Here is a 17,141-nt window from a genome sequence, read left to right as displayed (position 1 = left end):
TCTTCAGTGCTGACTCTCAGAAAAATGTTTTCTCTGGATGAATCAATATCTTTTTCCTTACAACTTCCCATCATTGATAATGAGCTCCCCCCAAATGAGAGAAGACCTAATCCTCAGATTCCTTATCTGTAAAGAGTGAATAACAAGGAAATATGAGAGGTTTTAAGCGAAATAATATTCATGTGAAGCTAAAGGACAATTCCCAACTTACAGTAAGCACTCAATATGTGCTTACTTAATATTAATAAGAATATATTGCATTCCAGCAACCTTAAATCAATGTTTTATGGCTTTGTCCAAAAGACTACCGACAAACTATTGGACGAACCCCTTTGAGCAGATCCGCCCAAGCGTACTGGGATAGGTAAGCCTTGACTCCAGTTACAGCTGCAGCCAACCAGCACTACGGGGCGGGGGCAGTTTGCTCAAACTCTTACATGTTGCTTGAGCATTTAGTTGTCGTTATTGAATAAAGACAGGTATTATATAGTCAAAGTTCCTGAAACATAAATCTTCAAAGATTGAAGCAAATTAGTTTCAAGTACAACACTCCCACTAGAAATTATTTGAAAATTATAGTCTTAGCTCCTCCACACATCGAAAGGGCATTTTCTTAATGTATCTGACTATATACACTGAGAGGATTGTTTAAAAGAAATTAAGATGAAGCCATAATGAATAAGCTTTCAGTATAATCTGCACAAAGTCCCACCCAAGGGTCTCACTTCTCACTTCCACATAGGTGTTCAGGTAGCTTAACCTGGGTCTTGGTTTCTTATGACACGGGGGTGGGAAGAATTGTGGATAGATTTATGTAGCAAATATAAATCTAGGGTATTTGCTGTGTAGGAATCCTAGAAATAAATAAATTGATATATAGTCCCACCCTTAGGAAGCTCAGCCTTTCCAATTACAACAGCATTAAAAATAAAATGAGAGATACATTTAACAAAATTTTACAAGATTTGCACATTGAACATTTTGAAGTATCACCAAAAAAAATTAAAAGATCTACATATATGGAAGGCATCCCATGTTCATGGAATGGTAGACAATATTGTTAAAAATGTTAAGACTCCCCAAAGTGATCTACAAATTTAATGGAATCCCTATCAAAATTCCAGGTGACTTCTTTGCAAAAATTGAAAAACTGATGCCAAAATTCATATGGAAGTGCAAGGGACCCAGGTCAGCCAAAACAATCTTGAAAAAGAAGAGCAAAGTTGGAGGACTCACTCAAAGGTTACTACAAATCTATAGTACTCAAGTCATTATGGTACTGGCATAAGTTTGGATGCATAAATCTATGAGACACAATAAAAAATCCAGGGGGGAAAGTTACATTTACAGTCATTTTTCCAGAAATGTGCCAACAACACTCCATTGAAAAATAGTCTATTCAACAAATGGTGCAGAGACACCTGGGTATCTGAAGGCAAAAGAATGAATCTGGAATCTGGACCCCCGTATTTTATTTAACAAATAAAATATTAATTCAAAATGGATCACAGACGGAAATGTAAAAACTAAATGTATAAACTTTCTAAAAGAAGACATAGTTTAAATCTTTGTGGTCCTAGGATAGGCTATGGCTTCCTAGATACAATACCAAGAGCACAAGTGAAAAAAAAGAAAGATAAAATGGACTTCATCAAAATTAAAACCATTTGTTACAAAGGACATCATCAAGAAAGTGAAATGAAAGGGGAAGGGGGTAGCTCAAGTGATAGAGTGCGTCCTTAGCAAGAAAAATAAAATGAATAAATCTAATTACCTCCCCTAGAAAGAAATTGTTTTAATGTTTAAAAAAAGTAAAGTGAAACGACAATCTGCAGAATAGGAGAAAAATTTTGCAAAGCATATATCTAATAAGAGACTAGTATCCAGGATATAAAACAAATGCTTACAACTGACCAATACAAAGAAAATCGACCCAAATTTAAATTTTCCAAGGATTTAAATAGATACACAATTGGCCAATAAGCATATGAAAAGATGCTCAGCATCACTAGCGAAATCAACATCAAAATGAGATCTGATTTTACACTCACTAGGATGGTCATAATCAAAACATGGACAATAACAAGTGTCGGTCAGGAGGCAGAGAAATGGGAACCCTCAATACGCAGCCGTTGGAAAGGGGCAATGGTGCAGCTTCTTTGGAAAAGCCTGGTGTTTCCTCAAAAGGTTAGAATTATATGGCACAGCAATTCCACTCCTACATATAGAGTCATCCCTCAGTATCCTAGGGATTTCGTTTCAGGAAACCCCCACCCTGGATACCATAATCCAAGGATGTTTGAGTCCCTTTACAATCAGCCATCTGGATCCATGAAGTGGAAACTACAGATATGGCGGGCCAACTGTACAGCCAACATAATGAAAATATATTCTCACAAAACTTGCACATCAATATTCATGGCAGTATCATTCAGAGTAGCCAAAGGTTACAAACAATATCCATCCATCAATGAACGGATAAACAAAATTACCAAGAATAGTCCCACAAACTTTTGGTCATTGAATCTTTGACAAAGGAGGTGAGAACATACAATGGAGTAAAGACAGCCTCTTCAGAAAATGGTGTAGGGAAAACTGGACAGCTACATGTAAATCAATGAAGTTGGGCTACTCCCTCACAGCATACACAAAAATAAATTCAAAATGGCTTAAAGACTTAAACATGTAGACAAGACACTATAAACCTCTTAGAAGAAAACATAGGCAAAACATCTGACATACATCTCAACAATGTTTTCCTAGAGCAGTCTACTCAAGCAATAGAAATACAAGCAAAATAATACAAGAGGGATCTAATTAAACACAAGCTTTTGCACAGAAAAGGAAACAAAAAGCAAAACAAAAAGACAATCTATGGAATGGGAGAAAACAGTTGCAATAAATGAAACTGACAAGGGCTTAATTCCCAGAATATGTAAACAGCTTTTACACTTAATAAGAAAGAAAAACAAAAAATTCAATTCAAAAATGGGCAGAAGTCCTAAAGAAACATTTCTCCAATGAAGACATACAAATCGCCAATAGGCACATGAAAAAAATGCTCAATATCATTATCCAAGAAATGCAAATCAAAACTGCAATGAAGTCTCACCTCTCACCAGTCCTAATAGCCATCATTTAGAAGTTCACAGATAAATGCTGGAGAGCCTGAGGAGAATTGGGAAGCCTCCTACACTGTGGTGGGAATGCAGTTTGGTGGAGCCATTGTTGAAAACTGTATAGAGGTTCCTCAAAAGACAAAATATTGACCTCCCATATGACCCAGCAATCCCACTCCTAGGCACATATCCAGAAGGAACCCTAATTCAAAAAGACACTTTCACCCCAATGTTCACAGCAGCACTATTTACAATAGCAAGACATGGAAACAACCTAAATGTCCACTGAAAGATGACTGGATAAAGAGACTTTAGTATATTTCTCCAATAGACTACTATTCAGCCATAAAATAATAAAAAAATAATGCCATTTGCAGCAACATGAATGGACCTGGAGAATGTCATTCTAAGAAAAGTAAGCCAGAAAGTGAAAGAAAAATACCATATGAGATCGCTCACATGTGGAATCTTAAAAAAAAAAAAAAAAAAATCAAGAAAGAAAGACACAAAAAGAAAAACTTATCTACAGAACAGAAACAGACACAGAGACATAAAAACCAAACTATGGTTACCAGAGGGGAGAGGGTGTGGGAAGGAATATATTGGGAGTTCAAAATTTGAAGATACTGACTATGTATAGAATAAACCGCAAGTTTATACTGTATAGCACAGGAGAATATATTTAATATCTTATAGTAACTTATGTTTAAAAAGAATATGAAAATGAATACAGGTATGTTCCTATTTAACTGAATTGTTGTGCTGTACACAAGAAACTGACACAACATTATAAACTGACTAGACTTCAATGAAAATATTTTTAAATAGACAAAAAATGAAAAACAAGAAAAAGGATATTATGAAACCAAAAGAATAAAGTACTGACTCAGGCTACAATATGGATGAACCTTGAAACTTTAAGCCAGACACAAAAGGACAAATAGTGCCCTTTAAGGTGAACTGTATCTAAGCATTTACTGTACTACTTCTGTAAATTTTCCGGAGGTTTGAAGTCTATCAATATCAAAATAAAATGTATTATTCATTAAAATCATAAAACGCTTCCTCACAGGAGGGCTTTAATTATTAAATGCAGAAATGCATGTAAAGCTCCTGGAAAAACACTTTGCACGTCCACACACAGACACTGCTGTCACTGCCGCTCAGAGAGTGGTGCCAGCGCTGATGAGGGCTGCCTCCACTCGCTGCCTTGCAGACAGGAGTGAGGGCCTGGGCTCTGACAGGCAGGGTGAGAGTGACCCTGGGTCAGACACAGCCATGCCCCAGACTCTGCGTTACCCAACTTTCTTATACAAACTGCAACATGTAATGTAAACACGCTACAGGGATGTATCTTACAACACAGGGAATACAGCCAATGTTTACAGTAACTATAAATGGAGCATCTATTGTACACCTGAAACATATCATTTTAAATCAGCTATATCTTTGTAAAAAATTAAAAAATAATTTAAAAATGTTATCACTTTAATATTCAATTCAGTTTTTAAGTAACTACAAAACAGCTTACAATGTATAAAAGAATTTAAGTGTGCTGTTTGTTTACATATTTATTTACTTTCAGCCTCCTGCTAAAAGAGAAATTAAACAATTTTTTTAAACACACTTTAACAACCATAACAACAAAAAGGCAAAATTGAGAGTGAAGAGAAATTGGAGATTCAATACTTAAATGAAACCAGGGGGAGGTAAAGTCATAAAAATGGATTCCCTGGAGTCAGGGCAAGTGTTAAAGGCCGACTAGAAATTCAGCTGTAAGATTCTTGGCAGCTAAAGCAAAAAGAAAAGATCATGGGGGGGTGGTAGAGCGTGTGCTTAGCGTGCATGGGGTCCCGGGTTCAAGCCCCAGGGCCTCCACTAACAGATAAATACACCTAATTACCTACCCCCCCAAAAGAGTCCCAAAGAAAAGAAAAAGAGAAATTTCTTTCCAAAAAAACCTGATATTAAATTTGGATTAAAAAAAAAAGGAAATATAGAAAAGATGAGTGACACTGTGAAGGAAAAGCCCAGCTGGGCTAACGAGCTAAGTCACAAATCTAAGTGTGATAAGTGTCGGTTTACTGATCTAAGTATTGCTGGGCTAACTCGTAAATCTGAAGTTTAGTGTCAGTTTCCTGGGCTAATACGCTAACTCGTAAATCCAAGGTCAACAATTGTCAGTAACGTGATCTGTTTTAAATTCATAAGCTTCAGTGTACTGATTCCTTGCTTTTTGTTGTTTGAGCCTTATTGGCTAATAGCCCCTTACTTGTAATTAACCCTATAGAACCTCATGTGCAGGTCTTGGAGGTGCTCAGAGCTTCGGAACAGGAGCCCCTCTTAGCCCGCCAGCGTAATAAATCTCAGTGCTTGTTTCTTGGCTGGCCTGTTCTTTCCGTAACAACACAAGCGATAATGCCCTTGAGATAAATCTGTGATGGCTGCTGGCAGGTCCCCATGTCTCACGTGGCAAAATCTGAAACATCCTTCTCACCACTCAGAGTCATCATAAGCCCACTCCAAACTTCCCGCTGTTAAATGCAGGAGCACAGGCAGGGCCCGGCCTTTGCTCTCTCTGTGTCATCACAGTGAGACAGGATGGAAGGGGCAGAGCACAGCCATTCAAGGAAGGCCACAGCAATTAACATCAAAATGGTGAAGGATTCAACCCCCAGTAGGCCTTGAGGCTCAGGATGAAGAGATTTAACTTCTAGCAGAGCTTGAGCTTCATTATACACCCATTGTAATAGTAACATGGTGAATAACATGCCCCAAGGTACCATGGCAGTCCCAAAGCTAGCCACAAAAGGTCAAAGGGTGGGAAATGGCCAACTGCCTGAGAATCCCAGCCCCTTGCTCTTAGGCTGGTCCTTCTACATATTAGCAAATGAAACCACCAAGCCCAAGAAAATGAGCAACACAGCGCCACTTCGCGGTCACCCCTCTCTCTCCCTCTTCGGAGAAAGCCCACACTCTGTGGAGTGTGTACCTACTTTTAATCTGAGCACCCAACCCCCACACCTCGTGGCCTTTCTCTTGCCTTTCAATGTGTCTCTGTGAATAAATCTACCTTTTCTCAACACTGGCTTGCTCTTGAATACTTTACTGCACGAAGCCAAGGAACAAAATCTGGTGGGACACATCCCAGGGGCTCAACCAAAGCCTGGGACACAGCCCTTCTCATGCCTCACGTTTTTTTCCTTGTATCAACAGGACTGGGTTGTGAAGGGAGCTCTGAGGCCCCAGCTAAGGGACAAAAGCCGGCCCCAGGGCTCGAATTGGCGGGCAGCCTCTTCCCCAGCAGGGGCCTTGGGGTCTGCCCGGTTCTCTGTGTTTCTCTGTTGTGCTGACTCCCCAGCCACAGAGCGTTCTCCCTAGGCCTGTCCCCACAAAACCCTTCTCTCCAAAATACAAGCACATCATGTCACAATCCTCTTGTTCAACCAGGAAATGCTTAACCCACTTTTTCCCTCCACAGTAAAGTACCTAACTGTCCTCCCTCCCATCCCAACACTTCTTTCTTTGTGAGAACTCTGCACTCCCCACACACCATCCTGAACGCAGGTGCCTTGCTGGCTGGGACCGAGATGATTCAGTCTCACACAGCCTGCATCCTTTCACTTTCCCCTTGTTACCATAAAAAAGCCTTTCCTGAGTCACCCACAAATCTGATTCTGAACTTCATAAAGTGCTGAGGTTGCAGTCACTGTGTGCATACCTCCCAGGTTTTGACTAAGTTTCCTTCACGAGATCTTCATTAAGGAGCTGCATCAAGAAGTTGAAAGAGGATATTCTTACATCTGAGCGGAGGAGCCTGCAAGAAATTTAAATGGCTTTCAAGAGAGAGTTAACCAGGGACAGAGAGGTCGCAGGTCCTAGTCAACAGTGTCATGAGGCAAAATGTTCTTCAAAGACTCAGAGTGGCTTCTGAACGTGAAGTCGGCAGGGAGGAGGTGACACGCAGTGAGTGGGGTGAGTGACACAGGGTACGCTCCCCCAGCTGGGGAAGAATTGGATTTTGTTCTAGTTTTCCAAACAATTTCTTAATACCTTTTTCTCCTATTGTCACATACCATTTCCTATGAATTAAGAATATCAATGTCAGTCATTTGGGCCACTTGGGAGAGGCAACATGATGCCATTCACAGGGCTGGGACATGACAGCCACACCAGTCTAGGTTGAAAGACCAGTGGGGGTATTTCCATGGTGATCACGGGCATGCAGCAAACTCCCCAGCTTCAATGACCTCATCTCAAAGGTGGGGCAATAAAACTACCAAGAAAAGTGCTTGATGATTATGGAAGACATCTGTTTACTAGGTAAGTGCCCGTGACAGCTGCAGCTTAATGGGGAATGAGTATGATTAACAAGGCCCTGTCTACCTGGCCACACTCTCCCTGCCTTCCTGCCTTGGTGCAGCAGCAGAGTTTGTTTAGCTGAGATGAACGCCCCCAGAGCAGCCCCAACGGGAAAGCTCGCAGCTCTTCATTGTGAGGCGTGTCCCTTTCCTTCTCAGTGCTGATCACTGTTTGCTGTCATCTGTTTTTATGTTTATCCCTTTTGTAACTTCCTCTCCTCCGGAGTTTTTGCTCAAGCAGTGCAGGGCCAGGTGTGTCTTGCGGCCTGCCCGAAATTCTGGGCTGGGAAACAGCCGACCACACATCTGGCTCTGGTGCTGAACGGAGAGGGCAGAAGGCCCTGGGGCCCATGCTGAACCGAGGCCCATGCACCCAAAATTATGGTCTGACTTTGGGCAAATTACACAGTCTTCTTTACCCTGAGATTCATCATCTGTCCATGAAAATAACTGCCCATGGCACACAGAGTTACCAAGATTAAAGGAATTCACCAAATTCACAACATATTCAAGGGGCTACCAGTGCATCCTCAACAGACAAATGCTGCCTTTACGGCTCTGACACACGCCAAGCGGGGCGGCCACACACAGTGAACACTGCTAAGTGCTTCATGTGTGCTACAATACTCTTTAGAACTTCCAACAATCCCAGGAAGAAAAGAATATTATCATGCCCATTTCACAGATTTACTAACAGGTTAAGAGAGGTTACATTCTAGTCCAAGGCCGTATGGTGAGGAAATGGCGATTTAAACCGGAATCTGGGCCCAGGCTTAGGCTCCATCTCTCTCCCATCCACCTGACCACTTGCCTATGAATTCCACCTGTCCAATACACAAGTTTGCAGCCGGCCAGCTCTTAAATGCAATGTGTGCCACCATTTGTCAATGTTGGTTAGTTACCATAAACTGTTCTCAGAAACCACTACAGAAAAGAAAGGTGGACTTAAGGAATTCTGCATTGCGTTCTCCTGTAATGTGCAGAAACCCTTCACTACACCACCAAATCCAAATGTATGCTTCCTCCATGTTTATGTTTCCACACGGCTTATTAAAGTAGAAGGTACCTGCAGTAATTCCATCTCGGTTGCTTTCCAAGGTTGCAGATTATCCATAATCAGTCCGTGAATGAAAATGCTACAATGTGAATGAAAATACTGCAACCATGTCAGTAAACAAAGAATGCTGAAACCAAGTCATCAGCGGCTGCTGCCACCCCCCAGCGAGTGCATGCCTGCAGCCCAGCCTCTCAGCCACTCACAGTGGTGCCCTCTGAGCGGACTCAGAGTAAGAAAGGACAGGATACTGGCCCTAGATACCTAGGTACCTGCCAAAGGGATGAATTCAATGACACAAAAGTTTGCTTCCTCCCATACATAGAAAAGCACTAAATATTTGATCTTGAGATATCTGGTTTTCTTTAGATAACAAGCAATATTTTATTGTTCCAACTACCTGGTCTTTCTTGTAAAACTTCTATATATATGCTAGCTCCTCCCCTACCTCTTGGGAGCAGTCCCTCAGAGTGATCTGAGAGGTTGCCATCCCGGCTCGAGTCCTCCAGCCAAATAAAACATAACTCTTAACATTTAGGCTGAACGTTTATTTCAATGAAGTCCCAGAATAGACAGAACTCATCAATTCTATAATGGAACACACTGGATCATGAAACAAAAGCGTGTTTTAGTCTGGAAAAACTACGGTTTCCTCTTTCTTCCTGTCATTATACAATCCCACCAGAACTCATTAATTTGCTGTCTGCTCATCTGGCAACCAAACTCAGAGAAGAGTCAACTCAGCAGAGTGCTCTACTCGGGAGAACAACCCGCAGCAGCACTGAAGGCTACCTGTCCTCCCACACGCTCTGCTGACCCTTGGTGACCTCCGTGACGACCAGGACAACAGAGCTGTTCCCAACAGCTGCGAAGTCCCACACGTTAAATAAATCATTTTATTTTATACGATATTTTACGTATATACCCATCTCTGAAAACAGCTTTGCTAGAAGCCCAAATCTTCAGCATCAATCTGCAAAGGCAAATCTGGTCCGCAAGGGAAAACAAGACTTAGAGGAAGCTAAGGCGTCCAAAGTACTCTCCACAACCTAAGGCCTCCAAAGTCCCCTGCAGGACCTTCAACCAAACTGCCTGCAGGCCTGCAGATGCAGGCGGCAACATGTCTGCTTTTAAAGCAACCCCTTCCTGCCCTCGGGCACTACAATGTCCCTCTACGCACTCCCATCTCAGGGTAACAGCGGCCGCTGCAGAACCTTGCAGGGCAGCACTGACAGGACTGGACAAAGAGGATCAGAGCTAAACTAAGCCTTCTGATGACACGAGCTTGTCACTCTGTCACTATACAGATGAAGATATATATATAGAGAGGTGGGGTGATCTTGCTCAAAGTCACACAGCTAATAAGTGGCAAAGTCTATAACTCTGCTCCTCCCTCCGGCATGACGCCCCAGCTGGGACGCCCACAGGGTTCTCTCCTGCCTGCCGGACCAGTCCTTTACTTTCACTCATAAAACACCACAGGGTCTGACCCTAGCCTACCTTTTCAGCATCTTTTCCCTGCAGTCTCGCAGGAACAAGGCGGTTCGGGCCATTGTATGACTTCTGGCTCCCAGAATCCTCCGTGCTCAGGCTGGTCTTGCCTGTGCATCCAGCACCCTGCTCAGAGGCTCTTCCTCCCCTGCAGAAGCACGTTCCCACTCTCCGCATGACACCCCCTCAGGGAAGCCCTCTTCTCGCCCTCAGCTCAGCAGGTGTCCCAGGCCACATCCCGAGCTGCCCCATTAGGACTGCGGGTGCCCAGGTTTGCTAGTCAGACCAGCAGCCTCAGAGCCAGGGATTATGCCCGGGTCACCCTGCAAACCTACTGCCCGCCTCACAGCCCCCAGCCAGCAGGTCACCTGGAAGTCGCAGCAAGTGCCCCACCCAATCTCAAAGTCTCTTCATTTGCCAGCACCGCTGATGACTGGTCTCCAACCTTTGGTCAGTTTTGCACAAAACAGCAGCTTCCACTGTGAAGCAGGGGGTTTTCTCTTCTGCTCCCCATCCTTACTGGAAACGTCTAGGGAAATGAAAAGGCCTTTTCTCAACCCTTTTCTGATGACACCCTCCCACCCACAATACTCACATGCTCAAGAGCTTTGGGTAAACCTGATTTTGTTTCCCTTACGCTAAGGGGCTCAAAACACTGCGGGATTCTTTCTCTTTTGAGGGTATTTTTACTCAGTTTATCGGCTTTAATCTGTTTTTGTCTCTCTCTTCAATATCCCTAGAAGTTGCCACTTCTTATTCCCTTCAGCAGCCTCCCTCCCAACATCTAGTCTAGGAAATCAGCTGTGATGAGGGGCCCAGGGGCAGTCACAGAAGATGCAACTAAGGAACAGAGAGGCGGCATAATTTGCCCAAGGTGATCAGCTGCAACCCCTAACAGTGTGTGTCACGTCTCTCTGTTTAACTCTTATGCTAAGCAAGTTAACTTTTTGTAGATTATAGTTATAAACAGATGAGGTATCAAAATATATACAAGGACACACATCAACTCTAAGATGTTCATTAACTCCACTATTTTGTTTCTATTTATTTTATTTCTATTAAAAAAATTAAGAACCTCTGCAGTCAATATAGCAAAATGTTACTGGGCTTTAAATACAGAATATAGAGGTTTTAAGTGTGTCATTACTCATCCTAATTTGTATGTTCACAAGACAAACTGATTTGAAAGTCTCTCTCCCCTCCCCCTACTCACTACTGGCTCTCACCTGAGCTCCCAAACCATACATCTAACAGCCTTTCACTTTACCCACAGCTGAACTCTTCAGTTATCCCCCAGAAATCCCTCTACAGCTTTCCCTCCTCAGAGCACAGCAGGACCATCATTTACCTCATTAATCCACCCAGAAACCTGTTCCTTACTCCATCCTACCTTCACAGACATCATTCATCCTTTCCTTTTTACCATCTAAACATGCCTTCAATCTGTTCGCTTTTACCCGCTGACCATCCCACCGCTCAAGTGGAAGCCACCAACACTGCCCACCTGGACTCACGAGTCTCCAAAGTGGCCCCAAAGCCACTCTCCCCTACTTGAGACAAATGGGATTGTGTCACTCCCACGCTTTTAGGACTGTTTTCAAACCCACTGGTCTTAGAAGAAACTCCAAGTTCTTCACCCGATGAATGTCTTTGCCATCAAATTGTCAGCTCAGAGAGGGGAGGACACGCCCTCTCCCCTAGGACCTGCCCTCTGCCAGAGCATCATCTTGGGAGGACCTGCTGAGCTACACCAGCCTGTATTCTAACCCTGGTCTTGAGTTCTTAGCAAACTGCTTCAACTATCCATACAAATCCAAGGTAGATTAGAAAGATTTTAGATGTTGAGCTAGACTATTGATTTGGGGATTTTGCACTATCAACCTGCAAGTACATGTTCTAATGATTCTGTCTTCTTAAAACCACACCCAGATTTAAGTAGTATTTGTGGAATGTCTTCGGAATAAAAGGGACTGTACTTTTACAGACTTTATGTTTTATACCATGAACAACCCAGACAGGGTCACAAATGGAACCACCTCACAAGTGACAGAAGACAGGTGACAGGCATATAGCAATAGGTCACAAAGATGGTAAGAGCAAAGTTGTTTCTCCAACCCCCCAAAAAATTTTTGAAAGAACTGAAAACTCTGAATTTTGAAAGTAAAATACTATCATATAAAGAAATAAAATAATCCTCTTCATCAGGGTTTCAAGATCTGACTCCAGAAATTTTAGCATGCCATATTGAATCCTAGCACAGAAAAATCAGATGGACTAGTGGTGAGTAAGTTCCAGGAAAACTGCAGTAATTCCTCCACTTCTAAAAGGACATAAACTCACCTGTCGAAGATGAATGTAAACCGCATTCTGGAGAAATTCGGAAGCTCCCAGGCTCCGCTTCTGGATGGCAAGGACACGGACAGCTTTGAAGCATGCTTCTAACTCAGTCACCAGCATTCTTACACTGCAGGGGGAAACGGAGGCCCTCAGTCAAGAGCAGAGGTGTTCCTGTCGTGTCTCGCAGGCCGTGCCTCGGGGACTCAGTGCCCTGCAGCAGCCCGGCCCCAGGCGAGGACCTGCAGCGTGGCCCACCCAAGCAGGAGGTGCACTGGGCTTGAGAAAGCCCATCCCCAATGGGGGTAAGAGTGGCTGGTGGGTTTGAGTGAACATATAAATGCCCATAGAAATATGCCTGCATTCATTCAAGTGATACAAGCAACAGTAGTAGGCTATTTAACAAAATTTCAACTGTCAGTGGAAATTTACCATTCCTTTCCGCTTGTCCCCTGCACTCTGAGACAGGCTTAGGCTCTCTCACACCGGCAGCTCTGATGCAATAGTTGTGAAGTCGTTTTACTTTGCTGCAAGTGTCCTCGCTCCCCGTGTGGCTGTGACTGTCATCTCTTAACACAGTCAGATGTCTTCCTGGATCTCTCCCTGCGTTCCTTGCTCCTGCTCCTCAGATCCTAAGATAAAGGGCAAGTGAAGACACATGACCAGAAAAGGCACCGTGGACTTGAACAAAGTCCTCAGTGATCCCCTAGGTGAGTGCTGCCCACCCCTTACCTTCGATTCTCAAGATTCTGCCCAGGGTGACATCCAGACAGGAGAGCGTCCTGGGCCAATTAAAAGCTGTGTGACTTGGGCCCTGGGACAGGTGCAGGAGCTGGTTCCAGAGCCGTGCCCCACCCCACCTCTGCTCCCCTCTCTCCCAAGTACCCACTGCCAAGCCCCGAGTTTCCCTGATATTCTGTCCTTCTTTTCTAATCTAATCCAAGCCCTTTTCCTCTTCCTTTATTCCCTAATTATCACCAGCTGAAGTGGTTTTTCAGTCACAGTGTCTGAAAAAATTTCCGGCAGCTGAAAAAGAGGTCTCCAGAGGTCAATGCCCATATGCTGGTTCCTGAAGAGAGCCCCTGGTTATGGGGTCCCTCACCAACACCCATGGGGCATCAGACATGTTGCAGAGTCGACCACCCCCAACAAGAGTTTGCTGTGACCCCAATGCTCGCACAGCATCCCTGCTCTCATAAATGTATTTGGCCCACTTATCCGTTACTAAGAAGGAAAAGTAAAAAAATTGCTCATGTGTCTTACTAAAATTATTTATGAGGTGGAAAAAGAAATTGTAATAGAAAAGAATAAATTTGACTGCATGTTAGATCTGTTCCTTTGGCTTTAAACCTTTGCTGTTTTCTAGGCTCAGACTTGGTAGCTCTGTACCTTTTGTAAAAGAAAGTTGCCTTTAGCCTGAAATACCCAGGAGAGCCTATTCTCCGGGCTCTGATCTTTCACGATGTTAACTCTTCTGCACTTATGTAGAGATGGCAAATTGCAAAATACAGAATCAACTTTGTTTTTTTTTTGGAGGTTTTAGAGGGGCACCATGATTTGACCCACGTAGACAGCTGCAAGAACAAAGAATTCCAAGGAGAAACAATTCATACCGCAAGAAGTTTGCAACAAGCAACCACATCCCCACCCCTTTTTAGTATAAAAGCGGACTGATTTCTGACTTGGGGGAGACGGTTCTCCAGCATGTCATTCTGCCATCTTCTGGGTCTGCCAGCTTTTCAAATAAAGTCACTATTCCTTGCTCCAACACCTCAATCTCCCGATTTATTGGCCTGTCATGCAGCAAGCAGTACGAGTTTCAACTTGGTAACAAGATGACTGCATTGGAGGTAGTATGTCTCCACTCTTTCCTCGTTTCCAATATGTAACATGCACATCATTTATGATCTAGTGCAAATAATTCATCAAAGACAACCACAAAAAGAAATTACACTCACCTAGCTATCAACACTGAAGTCACAACCTATCAATTTTATATGCTGTTTAACAACACAACTAAAAAACCTAACATAGGGAATTGATTCCACAGAAATAAAATTATTTCTACTCCTTCAAAACCTTTTTTTCTTTTCAATTTTATATTGTTTTGCATATTGAAAAGAAAATAAAAGACAAATCATTTTATTTCATGTATTTTGTTATAGCTACATAATTTAAATACTACAAAGAGATTTAAATTGCAATAAAAAATTGTTCATATATTGGACAAAGATATATACACAATCAATGTGGATAAGGAAAGGAATGGACATTTACTAAAAATCCACTGCACATCCAGTCTTTTACAAGCATATCCTGGAATATAAGCTCTATGATCCAGGGGTCCCCCACCTGCATTCTCACTGCTGAGTCCCTTAATAAACTTCTACCAAGGCACCAGCATAGAACAACACAATCAGTATTTTAGGTATAAATGAGGGAATTAGCTCATTCAATTCTAAAACAAAAACCCTAAAGTAAATACTGAACTTATTTACAGATAAAGAAAATTGGACACAAACAAGTACAGTTTCTTCCCCAAGTTCACAAAGCTAATAACTGGTAAAGGCAAGATTTGAACTCATCTGTCTGATTCTAAAAACTAAGGTGGAAATCCCTTATGACTGGGGAGGGTCCAGCAGCACAGCCTATCACCCTATCTTTGTTCAGATCTAGCCTTAGACAGCCTGAGACAGCACCCCATTCCTATGGAACTTGAGGGCAAATGATAACAATAAGGATTTTATATCCAGTAGTTTCTTAGGTATCATTTATATAAACTGTCAGCAGGACAGCAGAAATACTCTGGGAAATATGAGTGGGTCCAGGGCTTTTTGCTGATTAGAAACTCAGTCTATCAGGATAGAGTGACCTTCCCATGAGAGGCCACATGGACCTAAACTAAAGGCAGCTGAGCAATGAAAACTAGCAAGACCCTGGAACTCAAGCAAGAAGGATCCCTGCCATCTCCCGCCCTGTTGCCTCTTCATCCACGTGGACACGAAGACAGAAGACCTAGGTTCTTGTCCAAGTTACACTATCATGAATTCTCACCCATAAAAAGTTACGACTCTATGCTGTCCTAAGTCCTTTCCAACTCAAATATGTTGACACCAATATCTCAGCAGAATGTATATGTCTGTACATCCTCTCTTCTATAAGGAGAATAGTTCTATGGCCACAAGGCAGAAATCCAATTAAAAACACCATGCACTAAGCAAGGTGAAAATCTGCGTAAGAGACTTTGCTCTCACGCTCAGTGAATGAAAACTCAGAAAAATTGGTCCTTCTCCCTCAGCAAGTGGGAGGTAGGCTGATTGTGTGTGTGTGTGGGTGTGCGTGTGTGTGTGTAAATCAAATACAATGATGTCTGGTATCTGTACAGATTTTTTTTAAGTTACTGTCATTTCATGAGGATGAGACACCCTTTAAAGTAATTTGAATCTAGTGTTCTGAGAGAGTCTCAGGATCTTTTGGTGGAGGAGGGGAAAGGAAAGGAGGAAAGAAGTAAATGAAGCAAAGGAGTAGTAATACTGCAAGGGAAAGGCAAGACATTAATTTTGTTCCTACTTGCATCACAAACAAATTACGGACTGGCTTTGCCCCGATGTCCTGTCGAGCACTGAGTTGCAGATGAAGAGGTGACAGCCCATTTCTCACTGAGCTTCTGACTGTACGTGGCATCTTATAGACACAAATCATTTATCCTGATCAAACACTCTAGCAGCAGGCCGTAATTCTCCTATTTTGAGAGACAAGAAAATAGGAGTTCAAAGAGGGTAGATAACTTGACAAAAGTCAGAGGACCAGTAAACAAGAGAGGATGAATTCAAACTCAGATCTGAATGCAGAGTCTCATCTTCCCACTCCCAGGACTGGAAAATCCTTAACACACAGACTGCCCAGCTCCCCTGCAGTGTTCCTGGCACCAAGCATTTCCCATGGTGATGGACTCCAGTTCTTACAGACACAGCGCTCTGTGCAGCCAATGACCTTGATCAGACCTTGATCATCTACCTGCCACGCCCACCAGGCTTCACCATAAAGGTAGGGAAGCTGGCTTTCAAGTGCATACAAAGCCACCCCTGGTCTAACGTGGGCTCTTCTGGGGCTTCTCCAGCCTAAATGCAGCCATGAAAGTGATCAGAGTTTGTACATGAGCCACACTACCTCTCTCCATCTGTCTCCACACCTATACTTCTTAGCTATGACCATTTTGATAATATTGGAAACAACTTTTTAAAAACACAAAAGAAAGGATCCTCAAACAATTACTTAATACTTACAATTTTAAGTGATTTGTTACAAAGTGAGTATTTACAAACCGAATCTGCCTTCCTAGGTGTCAGTTTAAACAGTTAAAAAATATAAAAGCAAAAAATGCACTTAAAAAATTAACAAAAACATCAACAATAATCTGGAATAAACTCAAAATTAATGCCCATATTGTACATGGAGAAAACTACAGGACTGTACTGAGGGATAAATAAGAGGTGTGAATGTAGAGACATCAACATATTGCATGGAGGAAAACAGTTTTGTAAATATGGAAGTTCTCCTAAAAATAATTCAAAACTTAATAAAAATCCCATGAATACTCTTATCTGATTTTTTTTTAACTTGAACAATATATTTTAGAATTCTTCAGGAATAATAAAGTCATAATAATAGCCAAGAAAGTTTGGGATGGAAGAAAGAACAAAAAAAAAAAAAATCGCACTGTCACATAATAATTAATTTTTACAATATGTAAGATATAGCACTGGAGTAAGGAAGTAAGAT

At 42.3% G+C, this 17,141-nt stretch overlaps 1 long non-coding RNA gene across 1 annotated transcript in view; it reads right to left on the bottom strand.

Moving 5' to 3' along the window:
• The window catches only part of LOC141576834 (uncharacterized), a 34,880-nt gene that overhangs the window by 8,788 nt on the left and 8,951 nt on the right, over window positions 1-17,141 (bottom strand). Inside the window, exons 4-6 of the long non-coding RNA XR_012505269.1 lie at window positions 15,930-16,101; window positions 12,792-12,991; window positions 12,366-12,489 (exon numbers count right to left, since the gene is read on the bottom strand). This is a non-coding gene — a long non-coding RNA (uncharacterized LOC141576834). The remainder of the gene's footprint in view (window positions 1-12,365; window positions 12,490-12,791; window positions 12,992-15,929; window positions 16,102-17,141) is intronic.

The sequence above is a fragment of the Camelus bactrianus genome, unplaced genomic scaffold, assembly GCF_048773025.1.
Source record: "Camelus bactrianus isolate YW-2024 breed Bactrian camel unplaced genomic scaffold, ASM4877302v1 HiC_scaffold_41, whole genome shotgun sequence".
NCBI lineage: Eukaryota > Metazoa > Chordata > Mammalia > Artiodactyla > Camelidae > Camelus > Camelus bactrianus.
The sequence above is the reverse complement of the archived record's forward strand: the minus strand, read 5'-3'. Positions and strand labels throughout refer to the sequence as shown.